This window comes from Bombina bombina, chromosome 5 (genome assembly GCF_027579735.1).
Source record: "Bombina bombina isolate aBomBom1 chromosome 5, aBomBom1.pri, whole genome shotgun sequence".
Taxonomy (NCBI): domain Eukaryota; kingdom Metazoa; phylum Chordata; class Amphibia; order Anura; family Bombinatoridae; genus Bombina; species Bombina bombina.
This window is the reverse complement of record NC_069503.1, coordinates 775,294,510-775,320,374: the sequence shown is the minus strand read 5'-3', so window position 1 is coordinate 775,320,374 and position 25,865 is coordinate 775,294,510.

Sequence of the window (25,865 nt, the reverse complement as noted above, 5' to 3'; positions counted from 1 at the left end):
ATGGAGTCAGCCAATCAGAATCAAGTTCAATCCGATTGGCTGATCCAATCAGCCAATTAGATTGAGCTCGCATTCTATTGGCTGATCGGAACAGCCAATAGAATGCGAGCTCAATCTGATTGGCTGATTGGATCAGCCAATCGGATTGAACTTGATTCTGATTGGCTGATTCCATCAGCCAATCAGAATATTCCTACCTTAATTCCGATTGGCTGATAGGGGGGTTAGGGGTTAAAAAGTGTAGGCAGGTGAAGGCGACGTTGAGGGGGGCAGATTAGGGGTTAATAAATATAATATAGGGGTCGGCGTTGTTAGGGGCAGCAGATTAGGGGTACATAGCTATAATGTAGGTGGCGGCTCTTTGCGGTCGGCAGATTAGGGGTTAATTATTGTAGGTAGCTGGCTGCGACGTTGTGGGGGGCAGGTTAGGGGTTAATAAATATAATATAGGGGTCGGCGGTGTTAGGGGCAGCAGATTAGGGGTACATAAGTATAACGTAGGTGGCGGTCGGCAGATTAGGGGTTAAAAATTTTTAATCGAGTGTCGGTGATGTGGGGGGGCCTCGGTTTAGGGGTACATAGGTAGTTTATGGGTGTTAGTGTACTTTAGAGCACAGTAGTTAAGAGCTTTATGAACCGGCATTAGCCCAGAAAGCTCTTAACTACTGACTTTTTTCTGCGGCTGGAGTTTTGTCGTTAGAATTCTAACGCTCACTTCAGCCACGACTCTAAATACCGGCGTTAGAAAGATCCCATTGAAAAGATAGGATACGCAATTGACGTAAGGGGATCTGCGGTATGGAAAAGTCGCGGCTGAAAAGTGAGCGTTAGACCCTTTTTTGAATGACTGCAAATACCGGCGGTAGCCTAAAACCAGCGTTAGGAGCCTCTAACGCTGGTTTTCACAGCTACCGTCAAACTCCAAATCTAGGCCTTAGATTTTTATTGTATTTGTATGCATAATTTCAGTGTTGATTAAGTAAGTTTGTAATTAAACTTAATTTTAATTTATCATCTTCTCCTGTACACCTTGCCCACTTGGAGGAGCTTTGACCACAACACACTCAGAACAATCACAATTACACAATATTGGACATGTTAATGATCTTTAGTTAGAAAAGTTCATCTGTTGAAAATAGTTAACTGTATATCTTTTTTTCTTAGATATTTGTTATTCCAACATGATAATATTTTGGCATCACCAGGAACAGAACCAGAACCACAAATATTGGTTGTGATGGAAGTAAGTGTTACTTAGTTTTATTTATTATTAGTGTGTACCAAGTTTGTAACTATGAACTTCTAGTTAAAGGGATATTAAACCCAAAAATATTATGAGTGAGACAGAGCATACCTTTTTTAAAAAGTTTCCAATTTACTTCTATTATCAAATTTGCTTTGTTCCCATGATATTTTGTGTTGAAGAGGTACTTTGGTAGGCATCTGGAGCAATACATGGCAGGAAATAGTGCTGCCATCTAGTTCTCTATCAATGGATAATATTCTTGCAAAACTGCTGTCATATAGTGCTCCAGAAATCGGCCGGCTTCTTAGCATAGGACCCTGCTTTTCATCAAAAGATACCAAGAAAATAGAAGAAAATTAGAAAGTTGCTTAAAATTGCATGCTCTGTCAGAACAATTCAACAAAAGAGTGTCCAGCACCTATACACTCAGTGGGGTGCTGGGATATAACCAAAAAAGTACAACAACGTTTCGGTCTACATGACCTTAATCATTTTGCATCAAGATTAAGGTTATGTAGACCGAAACGTTGTTGTACTTTTTTAGTAATGTCCCAATAAAAACATAGCCTTGCTGTAGAGTGTTGCTGCTGCTTTTTTGCTCTGAATGCTCTGTCAGAACAAAAGTGGATCGCTATTTAGCGCTTTTGTTAGAGCGCTAATTATGCTAGAAGCAAACTTTTTGCGTGCGTCAAGTTGCGCTGGTATTATGAGTTGAAAGTAAAAAGTTATCGCTCTTGTACTAACCCGACACGCCAAAAGCCGAACTTACATATTGTGCCCACAATAACCTATTCCTGCATAGAAATCAGTGGAGCAAAAAAGTGGGGGGAAAAAACCTTATTCTCATGCAAACCCGATCACATACTCTCATGTGCGCTAACCTGACATGAAAATATGAATATTTCACAATCCAATGTTTAACACATAGCAGAATATGTTATATTTATTCATAAATACATATATTGTATATATAGGTATTTTGGTACAATATATATCTATACCTATATATACATGAGTATATATATATATATATATATATATATATATATATGTATGTATATATATATATATATACTTGTGTGTATATATGTATGTGTGTGTATATATATATATATATAAATATATAAGTTGTGCCAGCACCCCTAGTTTAATAAATGTCACAGTTTTATATACTGAGATAGGATATTGTGTGTCCTATATAGGACCACACTTCTCAGTATAGTGCACGGATAAGGGTATTTAATTAATATACATTTAAACAAGAAAACATAGACCCTTATTTCTCCAGCACCTAACTATGTCTGAAAAAATATATACTTATAGACAAGGAAAGATTATAGAGTCAATAATACACATACTATTTGAAAATGCGTAATAATAAGATTTATATATTGATATCAGCATTACAATAAATCTTAAGCATGACCCCCAAATAATAAAGTTCAAAGTCCACAACCCGGGTTGTTAGTGGAAGTTAGTGAGTTGGTCCGTTAATTGACCGGTATTAGATAATTTCAAAATGCCTGAATTATGGCACATTTGTAATCCCAAAATTGGAAACCAACGTTAATGCAAGGACAGCACCAATTATTGTGTAACACTAACACTGCAGGTGTAACTTGTATCTTCGTACTCCCAATGCAAATTTGTAACTGTATCACTTTCAGCAGAAAAATGGCAACTCTTCCATACCACATTTAACTCTCTGTGACAGTTCTATGTTGCGTGTAGAGATATAATGAACAAGTACCTGCTTCCTCGATGTTTTGATAGTGACATATTATGGTGCCATATCTACCTGCTCGTTGCTTCCAATTATTTCGATTCAAACCGGGTTTGGAGATATCACCTTTTCTTTTTCCTCCGTGCTTTCTTGGCTCTTTCAGTGCATCCGCACGCCTTAGCTTTCACCGGAGTATGATTATCTTTGAGAGTCAGCTGTTGGACGGTGCTCAGCTGCTGCACCACTCCAACCAAACAAACAAGCAGCTACGCGCGTTTCACCCGGGTTCCATTCGGGCTTCTTCTGCCTGTGCATGATTGGAGATTACTCTCCATAACATTTAAACAGTATGCTTCAATTGACTTTTTCAGACACACAATATATTTTAGCCGTTCAGGTGAAATGTTAGACAATTGTAAATATCTATATTGCTATGCTATTAACATTCATAAAATCACACATTTTCTATATACGATATTCCAATTTTGTTAGTTCATACAGTACAGAGTCTACAATGTTAGTATTTTATTTTATTTTGTATTCCTTTGAGGGAATGACTTTGTTTGATGAGATACCTTAATAATGGTATTCTGTATTTATTGCTTCAGTCTCCCAAAAATGAGCCAAAATTTAACTCTTCATTTAAGCCATCTGGTTTTAGACTTTTTAGGTTAAAGATCCATTTGCTTTCTTTACATAGTAGAATCTTATCTAGATTTCCTCCTCTACCTTTCAAGTCTACTATTTCCAAGCCTCTGAATTTTAGAAGTCTTTTGTCACTATTATGACATTCTGCAAAGTGACGTGCTACACTGCTAGTTTTTGTGCATTTGTTTTTGATATCCCTTTTATGTTCCTTTATTCTTTCTTTGAGCTCCCTATAGGTTTTACCTATGTAATATTGGGGGCAGTTGCAGGAGACCATGTAAACTACTCCTTCACTTTTACAGGTTATACGTCCCTTTATTGTATGGAAGGACACAAATTTATCACAAAAGTTCTTACCTACTAGCATATTGGTACAAACTGAGCAGTGTAAGCACTTAAAATTCCCATTCTTTTTATTGGTTAGCCAGTTCCCTGTATTTTTATTCTCAAAGTGGCTCTGAACCAGAAAATCCTTTAAGTTTGGTGCTCTTTTTGGAGTCATTAGTGGAGATTCTCCTACAAATTTCCCTATTGATTTGTCAATCCACAATATGTGCCAGTGTTTATTTAGGATTGAACGGATATCCTGCCATTTTTGATTGTAAGTTCCTATGAATCGAACTAAAGATGATTCCGATGTATCATCTGATTTTTCAAATAGCAGGTCGTCCCTATTCTTGCTTTTGGTCTTATTAAATGCTTTTTTTAAACATTGTTGTGTATAACCTCTTGCTTTGAATCTTTTATTTAGAGTACCTGCTTCAATTGTAAATTGTTCTATATCTGAGCAATTTCTTTTATGTCTCAGAAATTGGCCATAGGGGATATTTTGTATTAATTTTTTAGGATGGTGACTGTCAAATGATAGTAGTGAATTTCCTGCAGTGTCTTTGCGAAATGTTGCTGTTTTTAGGAAGGTAAATTTTAGGTTCCAATCATTGTTGTTTAGTTTTTGCATAAATTCTATCAGTTTCATCTCTGTGTCCTCCCACAGGAGGAACACGTCATCGATGAATCTTAGCCATAAAGAGATGGAGTCATTTATCTCAGCACTATTTAAAATTTGATCAAATTCCCATTTTCCTAGGTAGAGGCAAGCAAATGTGGGGGCACAGCAAGTCCCCATTGCTGTTCCTAAATTTTGTTGGTAACATTTATTTCCAAAAACAAAGTAATTATGTTTTAAAATGAAGGATAACAGTTCCAATACAAAATTTGTATGCTTGTCATATTCAGAACCTCTTTGAATTAGGAAATATTTGATTGCCTCTACCCCTTTATCATGAGGGATACTTGAGTAGAGTGACTCTACATCAATTGCAACCAGTAAGGTGTTTGCAGATACACTTATGTCATTGAGTTTTTTCAATACATCTAGCGTGTCTTTAATGTAGGAAGGGAGGTTTAGTAAATTAGGTCTAAGGCAAAAGTCCACATACTGTGAAATTTTCTCAGTTAGAGAGCCCTTGCCCGATATAATAGGGCGACCTGGAGGTGGCAGCTTATTTTTGTGGAGTTTAGGTATGCTATAGAAGGTTGCAGTTTTTGGAAATTTTACAAACAGAAAATCAAATTCTCTCTGATTTATAACGCCTTCATCTTTTGCTCTCATTAAAATTTGAAACAATTTTTCTTTATAGATTTCAGTGGGGTTAAAGCGTAAAATGCTATATTGTTTTTTGTCTCTTAGTTGTCTTTGACATTCATCAACATAGTCCTTAGTGTTTAAGACTACAATATTACCGCCCTTGTCTGATGGCTTAATGGTTATAGTGATGTCATTTTGTAAAGCATTTAATGCAATTCTCTGTTTCTTTGTTAAGTTATCAGGCAAGGGTTCATTTGTACTTAGAAGATCAATATCTCTTTCCACTAATTTGACAAAATTGTGTATAAGAGGAATACTGGATAGTGCTGGCATATATTCTGACTTCTTCTTGAAGTCACTGAAACCTATAGCTGTTGTCTCACTTGGTTGGCCTGATATTTCTTCCTGTAATTCCTCTAAAATTTTTACACTTTGCCTGTCATGTATTTTTAGAGTTTTTTTGTCTATTTTGTTTTCAAAAGTTTTATTTAAAACTATTTTTCGAGCAAATAGATGGAGGTCCTTTACCAGTTCAAATTTATCTAATTTATTCACTGGTGAAAAAGTTAATCCTTTTTCTAAAACCTCTATTTGACTGTCAGTGAGATTTTTTTCTGACAGGTTAACAACATTTATAGGTTTCTTTTCCTCCTCTGTCTGAGTGGATATCTGCGTCTGCCTCTGCCTCTGCCATTTGTGTTTCCTCCCCCCTCTCCTTGATTTGTGTTTTTGTGTCCTAAAAAACTTTGTTGCTGTTCTCTATAGGAGTTTTGTGTTTTATTTTCATCTCCACTTGAAATTTCTGATTCAGACAGGCAAAGTGTAAAAATTTTAGAGGAATTACAGGAAGAAATATCAGGCCAACCAAGTGAGACAACAGCTATAGGTTTCAGTGACTTCAAGAAGAAGTCAGAATATATGCCAGCACTATCCAGTATTCCTCTTATACACAATTTTGTCAAATTAGTGGAAAGAGATATTGATCTTCTAAGTACAAATGAACCCTTGCCTGATAACTTAACAAAGAAACAGAGAATTGCATTAAATGCTTTACAAAATGACATCACTATAACCATTAAGCCATCAGACAAGGGCGGTAATATTGTAGTCTTAAACACTAAGGACTATGTTGATGAATGTCAAAGACAACTAAGAGACAAAAAACAATATAGCATTTTACGCTTTAACCCCACTGAAATCTATAAAGAAAAATTGTTTCAAATTTTAATGAGAGCAAAAGATGAAGGCGTTATAAATCAGAGAGAATTTGATTTTCTGTTTGTAAAATTTCCAAAAACTGCAACCTTCTATAGCATACCTAAACTCCACAAAAATAAGCTGCCACCTCCAGGTCGCCCTATTATATCGGGCAAGGGCTCTCTAACTGAGAAAATTTCACAGTATGTGGACTTTTGCCTTAGACCTAATTTACTAAACCTCCCTTCCTACATTAAAGACACGCTAGATGTATTGAAAAAACTCAATGACATAAGTGTATCTGCAAACACCTTACTGGTTGCAATTGATGTAGAGTCACTCTACTCAAGTATCCCTCATGATAAAGGGGTAGAGGCAATCAAATATTTCCTAATTCAAAGAGGTTCTGAATATGACAAGCATACAAATTTTGTATTGGAACTGTTATCCTTCATTTTAAAACATAATTACTTTGTTTTTGGAAATAAATGTTACCAACAAAATTTAGGAACAGCAATGGGGACTTGCTGTGCCCCCACATTTGCTTGCCTCTACCTAGGAAAATGGGAATTTGATCAAATTTTAAATAGTGCTGAGATAAATGACTCCATCTCTTTATGGCTAAGATTCATCGATGACGTGTTCCTCCTGTGGGAGGACACAGAGATGAAACTGATAGAATTTATGCAAAAACTAAACAACAATGATTGGAACCTAAAATTTACCTACACTTATAGTAAAAATGAGATTACATTTTTAGATTTACGCATTATTAATGATAAAAACTGCCTAAAAACAGCAACATTTCGCAAAGACACTGCAGGAAATTCACTACTATCATTTGACAGTCACCATCCTAAAAAATTAATACAAAATATCCCCTATGGCCAATTTCTGAGACATAAAAGAAATTGCTCAGATATAGAACAATTTAAAATTGAAGCAGGTACTCTAAATAAAAGATTCAAAGCAAGAGGTTATACACAACAATGTTTAAAAAAAGCATTTAATAAGACCAAAAGCAAGAATAGGGACGACCTGCTATTTGAAAAATCAGATGATACATCGGAATCATCTTTAGTTCGATTCATAGGAACTTACAATCAAAAATGGCAGGATATCCGTTCAATCCTAAATAAACACTGGCACATATTGTGGATTGACAAATCAATAGGGAAATTTGTAGGAGAATCTCCACTAATGACGTATAACCTGTAAAAGTGAAGGAGTAGTTTACATGGTCTCCTGCAACTGCCCCCAATATTACATAGGTAAAACCTATAGGGAGCTCAAAGAAAGAATAAAGGAACATAAAAGGGATATCAAAAACAAATGCACAAAAACTAGCAGTGTAGCACGTCACTTTGCAGAATGTCATAATAGTGACAAAAGACTTCTAAAATTCAGAGGCTTGGAAATAGTAGACTTGAACGGTAGAGGAGGAAATCTAGATAAGATTCTACTATGTAAAGAAAGCAAATGGATCTTTAACCTAAAAAGTCTAAAACCAGATGGCTTAAATGAAGAGTTAAATTTTGGCTCATTTTTGGGAGACTGAAGCAATAAATACAGAATACCATTATTAAGGTATCTCATCAAATAAAGTCATTCCCTCAAAGGAATACAAAATAAAATAAAATACTAACATTGTAGACTCTGTACTGTATGAACTAACAAAATTGGAATATCATATATAGAAAATGTGTGATTTTATGAATGTTAATAGCATAGCAATATAGATATTTACAATTGTCTAACATTTCACCTGAACGGCTAAAATATATTGTGTGTCTGAAAAAGTCAATTGAAGGCGGAGCATACTGTTTAAATGTTATGGAGAGTAATCTCCAATCATGCACAGGCAGAAGAAGCCCGAATGGAACCCGGGTGAAACGCGCGTAGCTGCTTGTTTGTTTGGTTGGAGTGGTGCAGCAGCTGAGCACCGTCCAACAGCTGACTCTCAAAGATAATCATACTCCGGTGAAAGCTAAGGCGTGCGGATGCACTGAAAGAGCCAAGAAAGCACGGAGGAAAAAGAAAAGGTGATATCTCCAAACCCGGTTTGAATCAAAATAATTGGAAGCAACGAGCAGGTAGATATGGCACCATAATATGTCACTATCAAAACATCGAGGAAGCAGGTACTTGTTCATTATATCTCTACACGCAACATAGAACTGTCACAGCGAGTTAAATGTGGTATGGAAGAGTTGCCATTTTTCTGCTGAAAGTGATACAGTTACAAATTTGCATTGGGAGTACGAAGATACAAGTTACACCTGCAGTGTTAGTGTTACACAATAATTGGTGCTGTCCTTGCATTAACGTTGGTTTCCAATTTTGGGATTACAAATGTGCCATAATTCAGGCATTTTGAAATTATCTAATACCGGTCAATTAACGGACCAACTCACTAACTTCCACTAACAACCCGGGTTGTGGACTTTGAACTTTATTATTTGGGGGTCATGCTTAAGATTTATTGTAATGCTGATATCAATATATAAATCTTATTATTACGCATTTTCAAATAGTATGTGTATTATTGACTCTATAATCTTTCCTTGTCTATAAGTATATATTTTTTCAGACATAGTTAGGTGCTGGAGAAATAAGGGTCTATGTTTTCTTGTTTAAATGTATATATATATATATATTTATTTATTTATTTATACTTTTTCCAAGTGGATTAGGCACTCCAAACGAGTAATTTGTACTAAGTCTTACTATGTATTCATATTTCAAGAAAGAAGACTCATTCGGCTAGATTACGAGTTTTGCAGTAGGCTTAAAAAGCAGCGTTTTTAATGCCCGCTGGTATTACGAGTCTTGCAGGTACAGGTGTACTGCTCACTTTTTTGGCCAGACTTGGAAATACCGCAAATCCACATACGTAAATTGCGTATCCTCTTTTTTCAATGGGACTTGCATAGCGCCGGTATTACGAGTCTGCCAAAAAGTGAGCGGTAGACCCTCTCCTGTCAAGACTGGTACCGCATTTTAAAGTCAGTAGTTAAGAGTTTTACACTACAACGCCGTAGCATAAAACATTAACTAAAGTGCTAAAAAGTACACTAATACCCATAAACTACCTATTAACCTCTAAACCCAGGCCCTCCCACATCGCAAACACTAAAAGAAAATATTTAACCCCTAATCTGCCGAACCGGACATCGCCGCCACTATAATAAATATAATAACCCCTAAACCGCCACACTCCCGCCTCGCAAACACTAGTTAAATATTATTAACCCCTAATCTGCCGTCCCTAACATCGCCGCCACCTACCTACATTTATTAACCCCTAATCTGCCGCCCCCAACGTCGCCGCCACTATATTAAAGTTATTAACCCCTAAATTTAAATCTAACCCTAACACCCCCTAACTTAAATATAATTAAAAGAAATCTAACTAAAAATTCCTATCATTAACTAAATTATTCCTATTTAAAACTAAATACTAATAGTTACATTGTAGCTAGCTTAGGATTTATTTTTATTTTACAGGCAAGTTTGTATTTATTTCTCCTACATTGGTGTGTCCGGTCCACGGCTTCATCCTTACTTGTGGGATATTCTCTTCCCCTACAGGAAATGGCAAAGAGAGCACACAGCAAAAGCTGTCCATATAGCCCCCCTCTGGCTCCGCCCCCCAGTCATTCTCTTTGCCGCTCTGAACAAGTAGCATCTCCACGGGGATGGTAAAGAGTATGTGGTGTTAGTTGTAGTTTTATTTCTTCTATCAAGAATTTGTTATTTTAAAATAGTGCCGGTTTGTACTATTTACTCTACAACAGAAAGTGATGAAGAGTTCTGTTAAAAGAGGAGTATGATTTTAGCACCAGTAACTAAAATCCATTGCTGTTCCCACGCAGGACTGTTGAAACCAGAGAACTTCAGTTGGGGGGAACAGTTTGCAGACTTATCTGCTCCAGGTATGACCAGTCTCTTTTCTAACAAGACATAGTAATGCTAGAAGACTGTCAGTTTTCCCTTATGGGATCGGTAAGCCATTTTCTTAGACTCAGTAACAGAATTAAGGCTTATAAATTGGGCTCTATGCTGGTTGACACTATTGTGGGCTAAATCGATTTGTTTATATCATATTTATATGACATTTGGAGTGTTTTGTGAACTTTTAAACACTTTTGGGAACGTTTAATTACGCCTGGCAGTTGTTTAGACGCCTAATCTAGTCAGAAAGGCCCCTTCACTCTGGTATGCAGAGGGAGGAGGCCTCATTTTCGCGCCTCAGTTGCGCAGTTACTTCTAAAGGCAGTGCATGCAGCTTCATGTGAGAGGGTCCTGTGACTGAGAAACGGACTCAGGAAGGCTTATTTCCGTGGTGAATAACCCCTAAGGAAGGTAAAAGCCGCAGCAAAGTCTGTGGCAGGGACTGTAGTGTGTTTAAACCGGTAAATTTAACTATTAGCTCCGGTTTGCTCATTTAAGGGTTTAGAGACTTGAAATTTGGTGTGCAATACTTTCAAAGCATTAAGACACCGGTGTGTATTTTATAAAGATCGGATATTTCCTTGATAGTTTTTCGAACATTCAGAAATAAAATGTGCTCTTTTTATTATTTAAAGAGACAGTAACGGTTTTGTTTAAAATCGTTTTTATTGCATTAATAGCCTGCCTAAATCTGTCTAACATGTCTGTACCTTCAGATAGAATATGTTCTGTGTGTATGGAAGCCAAGGTGGTTCCCCCTTTAAATGTATGTGCAAATTGTGCCATGGCGTCCAAACAAAGTAAGGACAGTACTGTCACATTTAATAAGGTTGCCCAAGATGATTCTTCAAATGAAGGTAGTGGGGATAGCTCATCATCCTCTCCTTCTGTGTCAACACCAGTTTTGCCCGCGCAGGCGATACCTAGTACATCTAGCGTGCCAATGCTTGTTACTATTCAGCATTTAACAGCAGTAATTGATAATTCTATAGCAAATCTTTTATCCAAACTGCCAGCATTTCCCAGAAAGCGTGATTGCTCAGTTTTAAATACAGAGGATGAGCAAGTTGGCACTGACGATAATTTATCTGTTATACCCTCACATCAATCTGAGTTGGCAGTGAGGGAGGGTCTGTCTGAGGGAGAAATTTCTAATTCAGGAAAAATTTCTCAGCAGGCAGAACCTGATATCGTGGCATTTAAATTTAAGCTAGAACATCTCTGCGCCCTACTTAAGGAGGTGCTAGCTACTCTTGATGATTGTGATTCTTTGGTGATTCCAGAGAAGTTGTGCAAAATGGACAAATTCTTAGAGGTCCCAGTGCACGCTGATGCTTTTCCGATACCCAAGAGGGTGGCGGACATAGTGACTAAGGAGTGGGAGAAGCCAGGTGTACCTTTTGTTCCCCCTCCTATATTTAAGAAAATGTTCCCCATTGTCGACCCCAGAAGGGACGCATGGCAAACGGTCCCTAAGGTAGAGGGGGCAGTTTCAACGTTAGCCAAGCGCACAACTATTCCTATTGAGGACAGTTGCGCTTTCAAAGATCCTATGGATAAAAAATTGGAAGGATTGCTTAAAAAGATATTTGTTCAGCAAGGTTTCCTTCTTCAACCAATTTCGTGCATTATTCCTGTCACCACGGCAGCGTCTTTTTGGTTCGAGGAACTAGAAAATTCGCTCCAAAAGGAGACTCCATATGATGAAGTCATGGACAGAATTCACGCACTAAAGTTGGCTAATTCCTTTATTTTGGATGCCGCTTTTCAATTGGCAAAATTAGCGGCGAAAAATTCAGGTTTTGCAATAGTGGGGTGCTGTGGCTAAAATCTTGGTCGGCGGATGTGTCGTCCAAAACAAAATTGCTTAATATTCCTTTCAAAGGTAAGACCCTTTTCGGGCCAGAATTGAAGGAGATTATTTCAGACATCACTGGGGGAAAGGGCCATGCCCTCCCACAGGATAGGACTTTCAAGGCTAAGAACAAATCTAATTTTCGTTCCTTTCGCAATTTCAGGAACGGACCGGCTCCTAACTCTGCAGCCTCTAGACAAGAGGGTAACGCTTCCCAGCCTAAACCAGCATGGAAACCATTGCAAGGCTGGAACAAGGGTAAACAGGCCAAGAAGCCTGCTGCTGCTACCAAGACAGCATGAAGGGGTAGCCCCCGATCCGGGACCGGATCTAGTAGGGGGCAGACTTTCTCTCTTTGCTCAGGCTTGGGCAAGAGATGTTCCGGATCCCTGGGCACTAGAAATAGTCTCTCAGGGGTATCTTCTAGAGTTCGAGGAACTTCCTCCAAGGGGAAGGTTCCACATGTCTCGCTTATCTTCAGACCAGATAAAGAGACAGGCTTTCTTACATTGCGTAGGAGACCTATTAAAGATGGGAGTGATACACCCAGTTCCAACAGTGGAACAAGGTCTGGGTTTTTACTCAAACCTGTTTGTAGTTCCCAAAAAAGAGGGAACTTTCAGGCCAATTCTGGATTTAAAAATTCTAAACAAATTCCTCAGAGTTCCATCATTCAAAATGGAAACCATTCGGACGATTTTACCAACAATCCAGGAGGGTCAATATATGACTACCGTGGACTTAAAGGATGCGTACCTGCATATTCCTATCCGCAAAGATCATCATCAGTTCCTGAGGTTCGCCTTTCTAGACAAACATTACCAGTTCATGGCTCTTCCATTCGGTTTAGCCACTGCTCCCAGAATTTTCACAAAGGTGCTAGAGTCCCTTCTAGCGGTTCTAAGGCCAAGGGGCATTGCTGTAGCACCGTACCTAGACGACATTCTAATCCAAGCATCGTCCTTTTCCAAAGCAAGGGCTCATACAGACATTGTTTTAGCCTTTCTCAGGTCTCACGGGTGGAAGGTGAACATAGAAAAGAGTTTCCTCTCCCCGTCCACAAGGGTTCCTTTTCTGGGAACAATAATAGATTCTTTAGAAATGAAGATTTTTCTGACAGAGGTCAGAAAGTTAAAGCTTCTAAACGCTTGTCAAGTTCTTCAATCTATTCCTCAGCCTTCCATAGCTCAGTGCATGGAGGTAATAGGATTAATGGTTGCAGCAATGGACGTGGTTCCTTTTGCTCGAATTCATCTAAGACCATTGCAACTGTGCATGCTCAAACAGTGGAATGGGGATTATGCAGACTTGTCTCCCCAGATTCAAGTAGACCAGTTAACCAGAGACTCACTCCGCTGGTGGTTGACTCAGGATCACCTGTCTCAGGGAATGAGTTTCCGCAGACCAGAGTGGGTCATTGTCACGACCGACGCCAGTCTCTTAGGCTGGGGCGCGGTCTGGGACTCCCTGAAAGCTCAGGGTCTATGGTCTCGGGAAGAGTCTCTTCTCCCAATAAACATTTTGGAACTGAGAGCGATATTCAATGCGCTCCTGGCTTGGCCTCAACTAGCGAAGGCCAGATTCATAAGATTTCAGTCGGACAACATGACAACTGTAGCGTACATCAATCATCAGGGGGGAACAAAGAGTTCCTTGGCGATGAGAGAGGTATCCAAGATCATCAAATGGGCGGAGGATCACTCCTGCCATCTATCTGCAATTCACATCCCAGGAGTAGACAACTGGGAGGCGGATTATTTGAGTCGTCAGACTTTCCATCCGGGGGAGTGGGAACTCCACCCGGAGGTCTTTGCCCAGTTAACTCAACTATGGGGCATTCCAGATATGGATCTGATGGCGTCTCGTCAGAACTCCAAGGTTCCTCGCTACAGGTCCAGATCCAGGGATCCCAAGGCGACACTAGTGGATGCATTGGTGGCGCCTTGGTCGTTCAATCTAGCTTATGTGTTTCCACCGTTCCCTCTCCTTCCCAGGCTTGTAGCCATGATCAAACAGGAGAAGGCCTCGGTGATTCTAATAGCTCCTGCATGGCCACGCAGGACTTGGTATGCAGACCTGGTGAATATGTCATCGGCTCCACCATGGAAGCTACCTTTGAGACAGGATCTTCTAGTACAAGGTCCATTCGAACATCCAAATCTAGTCTCTCTGCAACTGACTGCTTGGAAATTGAACGCTTGATTCTATCTAAGCGTGGGTTTTCAGATTCAGTTATAGATACTCTGGTTCAAGCCAGAAAACCTGTGACTAGGAAAATATACCATAAGATATGGCAAAAATATATCCGTTGGTGCGAATCCAAGGGATTCTCTTGGAGTAAAATTAAAATTCATAGGATACTTTCCTTTCTCCAAGAGGGTTTGGATAAAGGTTTGTCAGCTAGTTCTCTAAAAGGACAGATATCTGCTCTGTCTGTTTTGTTGCACAAACGTCTGGCAGCCGTGCCAGATGTACAGGCGTTTGTACAGGCGTTAGTCAGAATCAAGCCTGTCTACAGACCTATGACTCCTCCATGGAGTCTAAACTTAGTTCTTTCAGTTCTTCAAGGGGTTCCGTTTGAACCCTTACATTCCATAGATATTAAGTTACTATCTTGGAAAGTTCTGTTTTTGGTTGCTATTTCTTCTGCTAGAAGAGTTTCTGAATTATCTGCTTTGCAGTTTACTTCACCCTATCTGGTATTCCATACAGATAAGGTAGTTTTACGTACCAAGCCTGATTTTCTTCCAAAAGTGGTTTCCAACAGGAATATTAACCAGGAAATAGTTGTTCCTTCTCTGTGTCCGAATCCAGTTTCGAAAAAGGAACGTTTGTTACACAACCTAGATGTGGTCCGTGCTTTAAAATTCTATTTAGAAGCAACAAAGGATTTCAGACAGACATCATCCTTGTTTGTCGTTTATTCTGGTAAGAGGAGAGGGCACAATAGCTACTGCTACCTCACTTTCCTTTTGGCTGAAAAGCATCATCCGGACGGCAGCCTCCTGAACGAATTACAGCTCACTCTACTAGAGCTGTGGCTTCCACATGGGCCTTCAAGAACGAGGCTTCTGTTGATCAGATCTGTAAGGTAGCGACTTGGTCTTCTCTGCAGCTGTGGTGCCTTCCGTTTAGGTAACCTGACTTGTTCCCTCCCTTCATCCGTGTCCTAAAGCTTTGGTATTGCTTCCCACAAGTAAGGATGAAGCCGTGGACTGGACACACCAATGTAGGAGAAAACAGAATTTATGTTTACCTGATAGATTTCTTTCTCCTACGGTGTGTCCGGCCCACGGCCCGCCCTGGCTTTTAATCAGGTTTAAAATTTTTATTTCTGTACACTACAGTCACCACGGCACCCTACAGTTTCTCCTTTTTCTCCTATCCGTCGGTCGAATGATTGGGGGGCGGAGCCAGAGGGGGGGCTATATGGACAGCTTTTGCTGTGTGCTCTCTTTGCCATTTCCTGTAGGGGAAGAGAATATCCCACAAGTAAGGACACACCGTAGGAGAAAGAAATTTATCAGGTAAACATAAATTCTGTTTTTAACTAGGTAGAATAGTTACTTAATAGTTATTAACTATTTAATAACTACCTAGCTAAAATAAATACAAAAGTACCTGTAAAATAAAACCTAACCTAAGTTACAATTACACCTAACACTACACTATAATTAAATAAATTAACTAAATTAAATACAATTAAATAAATTACATACAATTACCTAAATTAAATAAAATTAGCTAAAGTACAAAAAACAAACAAACACTAAATTACAGAAATTAATAAACAAATTACAGAAATTTAAACTAATTACACCTAATCTAATAGCCCTATGTAAATAAAAAAAGCCCCCAGCAAAATAAAAATAAACCCTAGCTTAAACTAAACTACCAATAGCCCTTAAAAGGGCCTTTTGCGGGGCATTGCCCCAAAGTAATCAGCTCTTTTACCTGTAAAAAAAAATGCAAACAACCCCCCAACAGTAAAATAAAAGGTTTGCCTTTTAGACAGGCATTGCCAATTTGTAGCCCTTCCCTTCGGGTTGGCTATAGCCCCGAGAATCTTTACGAAGGTTCTGGGCTCACTTCTGGCGGTTCTAAGACCGCGAGGCATAGCGGTGGCTCCGTATCTAGACGACATCCTGATACAGGCGTCAAGCCTTCAAATTGCCAAGTCTCATACAGAGATAGTTCTAACATTTCTGAGATCGCACTGATGGAAAGTGAACGAGGAAAAGAGTTCTCTATCCCCACTCACAAGAGTCTCCTTCTTAGGGACTCTTATAGATTCTGTAGAGATGAAAATGTACCTGACGGTGTCCAGGTTATCAAAGCTTCTAAATGCTTGCCGTACTCTTCATTCCATTCCGCGCCCTTTGGTGGCTCAGTGTATGGAGGTGATTGGCTTAATGGTAGCGGCAATGGACATAGTGCCATTTGTGCACCTACATCTCAGACCGCTGCAATTATGCATGCTAAGTCAGTGAAATGGGGATTACAGATTTGTCCCCTCTGCTAAATCTGGATCTAGAGACCAGAGATTCTCTTCTCTGGTGGTTGTCTCGTGTCCACCTGTCCAAGGGTATGACCTTTCGCAGGTGAGATTGGAAGATGCCAGCCTTCTAGGTTGGGGTACAGTCTGGAACTCCCTGAAGGCACAGGGATCGTGGACTCAGGAGGAGAAACTCCTTCCGATAAATATTCTGGAGTTAAGAGCAATATTCAATGCTCTTCTGGCTTGGCCTCACTTAGCAACACTGTGGTTCATCAGATTTCAGTCGGACAATATCACGACTGTGGCTTACATCAACCATCAAGGGGGAACCAGGAGTTCCCTAGTGATGATAGAAGTCTCAAAAATAATTAGCTGGGCAGAGACTCACTCTTGCCACCTGTCAGCAATCCATATCCCAGGCGTGGAGAACTGGGAGGCGGATTTTCTAAGTCGTCAGACTTTTCACCCGGGGGAGTGGGAACTCCATCCGGATGTGTTTGCTCAGTTGATTCATTGTTGGGGCAAACCAGAGTTGGATCTCATGGCGTCTCGCCAGAACGCCAAGCTTCCTTGTTACGGATCCAGGTCCGGGACCCAGAAGCGACGCTGATAGATGCTCTAGCAGCGCCTTGGTTCTTCAACCTGGCTTATGTGTTTCCACCGTTTCCTCTGCTCCCTCGACTGATTGACAAAATCAAACAGGAGAGAGCATCGGTGATTCTAATAGCGCCTGCGTGGCCACGCAGGACCTGTATGCAGACCTAGTGGACATGTCATCCTTTCCCCATGGACTCTGCCTCTAAGACAGGACCTTATAATACAAGGTCCTTCAATCATCCAAATCTAATTTCTCTGAGACTGACTGCATGGAGATTGAACGCTTGATTCTATCAAAGCGTGGCTTCTCCGAGTCAGTCACTGATACCTTAATACAGGCACGAAAGCCTGTTACCAGGAAAATCTATCACAAAATATGGCGTATATATCTTTACTGGTGTGAATCCAAGAATTACTCATGGAGTAAGGTTAGGATTCCTAGGATATTATCCTTTCTCCAAGAGGGTTGGACAAAGGATTATCAGATAGTTCCTTAAAGGGACAGATTTCTACTCTGTCTTTTCTTTTGCACGAGCGTCTGGCAGAAGTTCCAGACGTCCAGGCATTTTGTCAGGCTTTGGTTAGAATTAAGACTGTGTTTAAATCTGTTGCTCCCCCATGGAGCTTAAACTTGGTTCTTAAAGTTATTCAAGGAGTTCCGTTTGAACCCCTTCATTCCATTGATATTAAGCTTTTATCTTGGAAAGTTCTGTTTTGATGGCTATTTCCTCGGCTCGGAGAGTCTCCGAGCTATCTGCCTTACAATGTGATTCTCCTTATCTGATTTTTCATGCAGATAAGGTAGTTCTGCGTACCAAACCTGGGTTTTTACCTAAGGTGGTTTCTAACAAGAATATCAATCAAGAGATTGTTGTTCCATCATTGTGTCCTAATCCTTCTTCAAAGAAGGAACGTCTTTTACATAATCTGGACGTAGTCCTTGCCTTGAAGTTTTACTTACAAGCTACTAAAGATTTTCGTCAAACATCTTTCCTGTTTGTCATTTATTCTGGACAGAAGAGAGATCAAAAAGCTTCGGCAACCTCTCTTTCCTTTTGGCTTCAGAGTTTTATACGCCTAGCCTATGAGACTGCTGGACAGCAGCCCCCTGAAAGAATTACAGCTCATTCTACTAGAGCTGTGGCTTCCTCCTGGGCCTTTAAAAATGAGGCCTCTGTTGAACAGATTTGCAAGGCCGCGACTTGGTCTTCGCTTCACACTTTCTCCTGTTAAGTGTAGTCAGTCCACGGGTCATCCATTACTTATGGGATATTAACTCCTCCCTAACAGGAAGTGCAAGAGGATCACCCAAGCAGAGCTGCTATATAGCTCCTCCCCTCTACGTCACACCCAGTCATTCTCTTGCACCTAACTAATAGATAGGATGTGTGAGAGGAGTGTGGTTATTAAATTTAGTTTTTTATTACTTCAATCAAAAGTTTGTTGTTTTAAACAGCACCGGAGTGTGTTGTTTCTTCTCAGGCAGTATTAGAAGAAGAATCTACCTGAGTTTGTGTATGATCTTAGCGGACGTAACTAAGATCCATTTGCTGTTCTCGGCCATTCTGAGGAGCGAGGTAACTTCAGAACAGGGGACAGCGGGCAGGGTTCACCTGCAAAGAGGTATGTTGCAGTATATTATTTTCTAAGGAATGGAATTGACTGAGAAAATACTGCTAATACCAATATAATGTAAGTACAGCCTTAAATGCAGTAGTAGCAACTGGTATCAGGCTGTTATGTATGTATGTTGGCACTAAAGTATTTCTGGGGAATGGCACTTCGCTAAGAAAATACGGTATACATATAACTTATAGCCTTTCTGCAGTGATAGCGACTAGCAACAGGCTTTTATTATTATTTCATATATTTAAAACGTTTACTGGCAGGTTAATCGTTTTTTTCTCTGAGGTACTTGGTGAAAATTTATGGGCATTATTTTCCACTTGGCTGTCGTTTATTTTGAATAAAATCAGTTTACTGAGCTTCCCCACTGCTGTATTATGAGTGGGAGGGGCCTATTTTGGCGCTTTTACTACGCATTAAAAATTCAGTCACAGTCTTCCTTATTCTCCCTGCATGATCCAGGACGTCTCTACAGAGCTCAGGGGTCTCTAAAACTAGTTTGAGGGAGGTAATCACTCACAGCAGACCTGTGAGACTGTGCTTTGACTGTGATAAAAACGTATTTATTTGATTTGTCAATCGTTTTTTGGTATTAAGGGGTTAATAATCCATTTGCTGATGGGTGCTATCCTTTGCTAAATTAATGCATTTCATATGAAAAATTGATTGCTATAACTAAACCGGTTCATTGTTATATCAAAGTGACAGTTTTTTTGTGTGCTTCTTAAAGGCACAGTAACGTTTTTTATATTGCTTGTAAATTCATTTGAAAAGTATTTTCCAAGCTTGCTAGTCTAATTGCTAGTTTGTTTAAACATGTCTGACACAGAGGAATCTCTTTGTGCAATATGTTCAAAGGCCAAGGTGGAGCCCAATAGAAATTTATGTACTAATTGCATTGATGCTACTTTAAATAAAAGCCAATCTGTACATGTTAAGCAAAATTCACCAGACAACGAGGGGGAAGTTATGCCGACTAACTTGCCTCACGTGTCAGTACCTGCATCTCCCGCTCAGGAGGTGCGTGATATTGTAACGCCAAGTACATCAGGGCGGCCATTACAAATCACTTTACAAGACATGGCTAATGTTATGACTGAAGTTTTATCTAAATTGCCAGAACTTAGGGGTAAACGAGACCACTCTGGGGTGAGAACAGAGTGCGCTGATAATGCTAGGGCCATGTCTGATACTGCGTCACAATTTGCAGAACATGAAGACGGAGAGCTTCATTCTGTGGGTGACGGATCTGATCCAAATAAACTGGATTCAGACATTTCAAATTTTAAATTTAAGCTGGAGAACCTCCGTGTATTACTAGGGGAGGTGTTAGCGGCTCTGAATGATTGTTACACGGTTGCAATCCCAGAGAAAATATGTAGGTTGGATAAATATTTTGCGGTACCGACGTGTACTGACGTTTTTCCTATACCTAAGAGACTTACTGAAATTGTTACTAAGGAGTGGGATAGACCCGGTGTGCCTTTCTCACCCCCTCCTATATTCAGTAAAATGTTTCCAATAGACGCCACCACACGGGACTTATGGCAAACGGTCCCTAAGGTGGAGGGAGCAGTTTCTACTTTAGCTAAACGTACCACTATCCCGGTGGAGGATAGCTGTGCCTTTTCAGATCCAATGGATAAAAAGTTAGAGGGTTACCTTAAGAAAATGTTTGTTCAACAAGGTTTTATATTGCAACCCCTTGCATGCATTGCGCCTGTCACGGCTGCGGCGGCATTTTGGTTTGAGTCTCTGGAAGAGACCCTTGACACAGCTCCATTGGATGAGATTACACACAAGCTTAAAGCCCTTAAGCTAGCTAATTCATTTATTTCTGATGCCGTAGTACACTTAACTAAACTTACGGCTAAGAATTCCGGATTCGCCATTCAGGCACGCAGAGCGCTGTGGCTAAAATCCTGGTCAGCTGATGTGACTTCTAAATCTAAATTGCTTAACATACCTTTCAAGGGGCAGACATTATTCGGGCCCGGTTTGAAAGAAATTATCGCTGACATTACGGGAGGTAAGGGCCATGCCCTGCCTCAAGACAAAGCCAAACCAAGGGCTAGACAGTCTAATTTTCGTGCCTTTCGTAACTTAAAGGCAGGAGCAGCATCAACTTCCTCTGCTCCAAAACAGGAAGGAACTGTTGCTCGCTACAGACAAGGCTGGAAACCTAACCAGACCTGGAACAAGGGCAAGCAGGCCAGAAAACCTGCTGCTGCCCCTAAGACAGCATGAAGTGAGGGCCCCCGATCCGGAAACGGATCTAGTGGGGGTAGACTTTCTCTCTTCGCCCAGGCTTGGGCAAGAGATGTCCAGGATCCCTGGGCGATGGAGATCATATCTCAGGGATATCTTCTGGACTTCAAAGCTTCTCCTCCACAAGGGAGATTTCATCTTTCAAGGTTGTCAACAAACCAGATAAAGAAAGAGGCGTTTCTACGCTGTGTACAAGATCTTTTACTCAAATCTGTTTGTGGTTCCCAAGAAAGAAGGAACCTTCAGACCAATATTGGATTTAAAGATCCTAAACAAATTCCTAAGAGTTCCATCGTTCAAAATGGAAACTATTCGGACAATCTTACCCATGATCCAAAGGGGTCAGTACATGACAACAGTGGATTTAAAGGATGCCTACCTTCAGATACCGATTCACAAGGATCATTACCGGTATCTAAGGTTTGCCTTCCTAGACAGGCATTACCAGTTTGTAGCTCTTCCCTTCGGGTTAGCTACGGCTCCAAGAATCTTTACAAAGGTTCTGGGTTCTCTTCTGGCGGTACTAAGACCGCGAGGAATATCGGTAGCTCCGTACCTAGACGACATTCTGATACAAGCGTCAAGTTTCCAAACTACCAAGTCTCATACAGAGTTAGTACTGGCATTTCTAAGGTCACATGGGTGGAAAGTGAACGAAGAAAAGAGTTCTCTATTGCCACTCACAAGAGTTCCCTTCTTAGGGACTCTCATAGATTCTGTAGAAATGAAGATTTATCTGACAGAGGTCAGGTTATCAAAACTTCTAGATGCTTGCCGGATCCTTCATTCCATTCCACACCCGTCAGTGGCTCAATGCATGGAGGTAATCGGCTTAATGGTAGCGGCAATGGACATAGTACCCTTTGCACGCCTGCATCTCAGACCACTGCAATTGTGCATGCTAAGTCAGTGGAATGGGGATTACTCAGATTTGTCCCCTATGCTGAATCTGGATCAAGAGACCAGAAATTCTCTTCTATGGTGGCTCTCTCGGCCACATCTATCCAAGGGGATGCCCTTCAGCAGGCCAGATTGGACGATTGTAACAACAGACGCCAGCCTGATAGGTTGGGGCGCTGTCTGGAATTCCCTGAAGACTCAGGGATCTTGGACTCAGGAGGAGAGTCTCCTTCCCATAAATATTCTGGAATTAAGAGCAGTTTTCAATGCCCTTCTGGCTTGGCCTCAGTTAGCAACTCTGAGGTTCATCAGGTTTCAGTCGGACAACATCACGACTGTGGCTTACATCAACCATCAGGGAGGGACAAGGAGTTCCCTAGCAATGATGGAAGTCTCAAAGATAATTCACTGGGCAGAGTCTCACTCTTGCCACCTATCAGCGATCCACATCCCAGGCGTGGAGAACTGGGAAGCGGATTATCTAAGTCGCCAAACCTTTCATCCGGGGGACTGGGAACTTCATCCGGAGGTCTTTGCCCAAATACTTCGGCGTTGGGGCAAACCAGATCTGGATCTCATGGCGTCTCGCCAGAAAGCCAAACTTCCTTATTACAGATCCAGGTCCAGAGACCCGGGAGCGGTTCTGATAGATGCTCTGACAGCACCTTGGGTCTTCAACATGGCTTATGTGTTTCCACCCTTCCCGATGCTTCCTCGATTGATTGCCAGGATCAAACAGGAGAGAGCATCGGTGATTCTAATAGCGCCTGCGTGGCCACGCAGGACCTGGTATGCAGATCTAGTGGACATGTCGTCCTGTCCACCATGGTCTCTGCCTCTGAGACAGGACCTTCTGGTGCAGGGTCCTTTCAAACATCCAAATCTAATTTCTCTGAGGCTGACTGCATGGAGATTGAACGCTTGATTCTATCAAAGCGTGGATTCTCGGAGTCAGTGATTGATACCTTGATACAAGCTAGGAAGCCTGTTACCAGGAAAATTTACCATAAAATATGGCGCAAATACTTGCATTGGTGCGAATCCAAGAGTTACTCATGGAGTAAGGTTAGGATTCCTAGGATATTGTCTTTTCTACAAGAAGGTTTAGAAAAGGGCTTATCCGCTAGTTCGTTAAAGGGACAGATCTCAGCTTTGTCCATCCTTTTACACAAACGTCTGTCAGAAGTTCCAGACGTTCAGGCTTTTTGTCAGGCTTTGGCCAGGATTAAGCCTATGTTTAAAACTGTTGCTCCACCATGGAGCTTAAACTTAGTTCTTAACGTTTTACAGGGTGTACCGTTTGAACCCCTTCATTCCATTGATATCAAGCTGTTATCTTGGAAAGTTCTGTTTTTAATGGCTATTTCCTCGGCTCGAAGAGTCTCTGAGTTATCTGCTTTACATTGTGATTCTCCTTATCTGATTTTCCATTCAGACAAGGTAGTTCTGCGTACTAAACCTGGGTTCTTACCTAAGGTAGTCACTAACAGGAATATCAATCAAGAGATTGTTGTTCCTTCATTGTGCCCTAATCCTTCCTCAAAGAAGGAACGACTTCTGCACAATCTGGACGTTGTCCGTGCCCTGAAATTTTATTTACAGGCAACTAAAGATTTTCGACAAACTTCTTCCCTGTTTGTCGTCTATTCTGGACAGAGGAGAGGTCAAAAGGCTTCGGCTACCTCTCTCTCCTTCTGGCTTCGTAGTATAATACGTTTAGCCTATGAGACTGCTGGACAGCAGCCTCCTGAAAGAATTACAGCTCATTCTACCAGAGCTGTGGCTTCCACTTGGGCCTTTAAAAATGAGGCCTCTGTTGAACAGATTTGCAAGGCTGCGACTTGGTCTTCACTTCACACTTTTTCCAAATTTTACAAATTTGACACTTTTGCTTCTTCGGAGGCTGTTTTTGGGAGAAAGGTTCTTCAGGCAGTGGTTCCTTCCGCGTAAAGATCCTGCCTGTCCCTCCCGTCATCCGTGTACTTTTAGCTTTGGTATTGGTATCCCATAAGTAATGGATGACCCGTGGACTGACTACACTTAACAGGAGAAAACATAATTTATGCTTACCTGATAAATTCCTTTCTCCTGTAGTGTAGTCAGTCCACGGCCCGCCCTGTTTTTTATGGCAGGTCTAAATTTTAAATTATACTCCAGTCACCACTGCACCCTATAGTTTCTCCTTTCTCGTTTGGTTTTCGGTCGAATGACTGGGTGTGACGTAGAGGGGAGGAGCTATATAGCAGCTCTGCTTGGGTGATCCTCTTGCACTTCCTGTTAGGGAGGAGTTAATATCCCATAAGTAATGGATGACCCGTGGACTGACTACACTACAGGAGAAAGGAATTTATCAGGTAAGCATAAATTATGTTTTCTTCTGTTAAGTGTGATCAGTCCACGGGTCATCATTACTTCTGGGATATTACTCCTCCCCAACAGGAAGTGCAAGAGGATTCACCCAGCAGAGCTGCATATAGCTCCTCCCCTCTACGTCACTCCCAGTCATTCTCTTGCACCCAACGACTAGATAGGATGTGTGAGAGGACTATGGTGATTATACTTAGTTTTATATCTTCAATCAAAAGTTTGTTATTTTAAAATAGCACCGGAGTGTGTTATTACCTCTCTGGCAGAGTTTGAAGAAGAATCTACCAGAGTTTTGCTATGATTTTAGCCGGAGTAGTTAAGATCATATTTCTGTTCTCGGCCATCTGAGGAGTGAGGTAAACTTCAGATCAGGGGACAGCGGGCAGATGAATCTGCATAGAGGTATGTAGCAGTTTTTATTTTCTGACAATGGAATTGATGAGAAAATCCTGCCATACCGATATAATGTCATGTATGTATACTTTACACTTCAGTATTCTGGGGAATGGTACTTCACTAGAATTACACTGTAAGAAATACATAAAGCTGTTTAATAACTAGAGATTATGTTTAACGTTTTTGCTGGAATGTAAAATCGTTTTCATTTGCTGAGGTACTGTGTGAATAAATGTTTGGGCACTATTTTTCCACTTGGCAGTTGCTTAATCTGTTTTTCTGACAGTTTCTGTTCTCCCTCACTGCTGTGTGTGAGGGGGAGGGGCCGTTTTTTGGCGCTTTTACTATGCATCAAATATTTCAGTCAGCAACTCATTGTATTCCCTGCATGATCCGGTTCATCTCTACAGAGCTCAGGGGTCTTCAAAACTTATTTTGAGGGAGGTAATTTCTCTCAGCAGAGCTGTGAGAATTATAGTTTGACTGAGATAAAAAACGTTTATTCTGTAATTTGTTTCCTGCTTTCAGAATTTGTTATCTTTGCTAATGGGATTAAACCTTTGCTAAAGTTGTGTTGTTTACAAGGATTGAGGCTATAACTGTTTCAATTTATTAATTTTCAACTGTCATAGATCTTCTGTGCTTCTTAAAGGCACAGTACGTTTTAATATTATTCTAATTGAATTGTATTTCCAAGTTGCAAGTTTATTTGCTAGTGTGTTAAACATGTCTGATTCAGAGGATGATACCTGTGTCATTTGTTGCAATGCCAAAGTGGAGCCCAATAGAAATTTATGTACTAACTGTATTGATGCTACTTTAAATAAAAGTCAATCTGTACAAATTGAACAAATTTCACCAAACAACGAGGGGAGAGTTATGCCGACTAACTCGCCTCACGTGTCAGTACCTACATCTCCCGCTCAGAGGGAGGTGCGTGATATTGTAGCGCCGAGTACATCTGGGCGGCCATTACAAATCACATTACAGGATATGGCTACT